Here is a 2781-nt window from a genome sequence, read left to right as displayed (position 1 = left end):
GCCGAGCGATGGTGTGGCCCTCGGGTCAGTCACAAGATGATGCCTGAAGCTTGAGGAGCAATCCCACAGCTCTGCTCCTGGCAGGATCTCCTTCACATGGCGGCTTCCTGCTCTCTGTCCTGGACCTCTGGTCCCCGCCTGCTCCGGACACTGTCACCTACAGGTCAGCGCTGACATTTCTCGCTGGCTACTTGAGGGGACCCTCTGGCTTGTTTGTGACGCCAAAATATGCAACGACCCAGGGCTTAGCAGAATGGAAATGGTGCAGGTGTAGAGGACCCAAGATGGCGGCCTCTCGTGTATACACGCTTGGCCCTTTAAAAATTAGGACAGGAGTGGCTAAGACTAAGCTCCTCCCACCTGGAGCCAGGAGCAGAGCGAGAACCCCAAAACTTACACCTCTAGTAGGTCATTGGCTCCTCCTTGTTGGGGTCTCTTTAGTTTTTGGAGACCTGTGTCGGCACAGATGTATATAGGGTACACTCCGCCCTCCTGTGGCCACCATGACCCATCACACCAATGTCCGGCCTGTATTATATATATCTAGGGGGCACTGGCCGAGTGTGCACAGGGAGGAGCCATCCTGATCAGTGGGACCTCCCATGTACGGTACGGAACAACCAAGATGGTGGCACATGGTGATAAACAGAGCGTCCTACTCATATAATGGCTGTCACTGTATTACCCTGCAGGGGGCGGGGCAGGCTCCTAGCTCCTCCTCTCTATCATCCTGCAAGGGGTGGAGCATGCTCATAGCTCCTCTGTATCACCCTGCAGGGGGTGGGGCAGGCTCATAGCTCCTCCTCTGGATCACCCTGCAGAGGGCGGGGCAGGCTCATAGCTCCTCCTCCGTATCACCCTGCAGGGGGCGGGACAGACTCCTGGCTCCTCCTCCGTATCACCCTGTAGGGGGCAGGTCAGGCTCCTAGCTCCTCCTCTGTATCACCCTGCAGGGGGTGGGGCAGGCTCCTAGCTCCTCCTCTGTATCACCCTGCAGGGGGCAGGGCAGGCTCATAGCTCCTCCTCTGTATCACCCTGCAGGGTGTGGGGCAGGCTCATAGCTCCTCCTCTCTGTATCACCCTGCAGGGGGTGGGGCAGGCTCCTAGCTCCTCCTCTGTATCACCCTGCAGGGGGCAGGGCAGGCTCATAGCTCCTCCTCTGTATCACCCTGTAGGGGGCAGGGCAGGCTCATAGCTCCTCCTCTCTGTATCACCCTGCAGAGGGCGGGGCAGGCTCATAGCTCCTCCTCCGTATCACCCTGTAGGGGGCAGGTCAGGCTCCTAGCTCCTCCTCTGTATCACCCTGCAGGGAGTGGGGCAGACTCCTGGCTCCTCCTCCGTATCACCCTGTAGGGGGCAGGTCAGGCTCCTAGCTCCTCCTCTGTATCACCCTGCAGGGGGTGGGGCAGGCTCCTAGCTCCTCCTCTGTATCACCCTGCAGGGGGCAGGGCAGGCTCATAGCTCCTCCTCTGTATCACCCTGCAGGGTGTGGGGCAGGCTCATAGCTCCTCCTCTCTGTATCACCCTGTAGGGGGCGGGTCAGGCTTGTAGCTCCTCCTCTGTATCATCCTGCAGGGGGCAGGGAAGGCTCATAGCTCCTCCCATCTGTATCACCCTGTAGGGGGTGGGGTAGGCTCCTAGCTCCTCCTCCTCTGTATCACCCTGCAGGGGGCGGGGCAGACCCCTGGCTCCTCCTTTGCAGTATGCTGTTCTATAGTGAGGCGCTCGGGCGTGCCCAGTAGTGCTCAGAACAGAGTCTTACTGCACATGCCCGGGATGTGAGACTGGATGGAGGCATAAACGGAGCACAAGCCACGGAGGGGGCGTGACAGAGGTCTGACACAGGCGGGGCTCGCGGAGTCTCATTAGCATATCAGGTTTATCAATATTTAAGAATAATGGGGGGGTCTTTGGAACAACTGGGGGCAGCGCCTGAGTCAGACATATTAATAACAAAACGCGTCGTGTCAATGAAAGAGAAGCAGCGCAGGTCACAGGTCAGAGGTCAGAGGGCGAGAAGGGAGAAGTGGCTGAAGAAAGAGGAAGAAAGGCGGGGGAGGGGAAAGGAAATGGGGGGGGGGGTGAGAAGGAGATAAGATCACCCGCACCCCACACCTGCCCCGCCCCCGCCACTAACCCAAACCTGACACAATGTCTACCCTAATATCCTGCAGACTATTACACCTCTCTGCAGAACATCGCTCCTCTACCCCCTGATACATACTGATATATCCTGCAGACTATTACACCTCTCACCTCTCTGCAGAACATCGCTCCTCTCCCTCCTGATATAGTGATATATCCTGCAGACTATTACATCACTGACCTCTCTGCAGAACATCGCTCCTCTACCTCCTGATACATACTGATATATCCTGCAGACTATTACACCTCTCACCTCTCTGCAGAACATTGCTCCTCTCCCTCCTGATATAGTGATATATCCTGCAGACTATTACACCACAGACCTCTCTACAGAACATCGCTCCTCTACCTCATGATACATACTGATATATTCTGCAGACTATTACACCACTGACCTCTCTGCAGAACATCGCTCCTCTACCCCCTGATATAGTGACATATCCTGCAGACTATTACACCACTGACCTCTCTGCAGAACATTGCTCCTCTACCTCCTGATATAGTGACATATCCTGCAGACTATTACCCCTCTCTACAGAGCTGCAGCTTTTCTTGTGACAAAGTATCAGAAATGATGAAAACAGTGAAAGTGAGAGAAGAAAGAGCGAAGTCATCGCGGTAACGCCTGACTCTACA

General features: G+C 55.8%; 1 long non-coding RNA gene across 1 annotated transcript; it reads right to left on the bottom strand.

The window, feature by feature from the left end:
- Window positions 1-2135: 2135 nt before the first annotated feature.
- On the bottom strand, window positions 2136-2558 carry LOC142204641 (uncharacterized). The gene is made up of 3 exons (XR_012716138.1): window positions 2505-2558; window positions 2250-2282; window positions 2136-2184 (listed from the first exon to the last, which is right to left on the bottom strand). It is a non-coding gene; the product is annotated as an uncharacterized LOC142204641 (long non-coding RNA).
- Between the last annotated feature and the right edge of the window lie 223 nt (window positions 2559-2781).

The sequence above is a fragment of the Leptodactylus fuscus genome, chromosome 5 (genome assembly GCF_031893055.1).
Source record: "Leptodactylus fuscus isolate aLepFus1 chromosome 5, aLepFus1.hap2, whole genome shotgun sequence".
NCBI lineage: Eukaryota > Metazoa > Chordata > Amphibia > Anura > Leptodactylidae > Leptodactylus > Leptodactylus fuscus.
The sequence above is the reverse complement of the archived record's forward strand: the minus strand, read 5'-3'. Positions and strand labels throughout refer to the sequence as shown.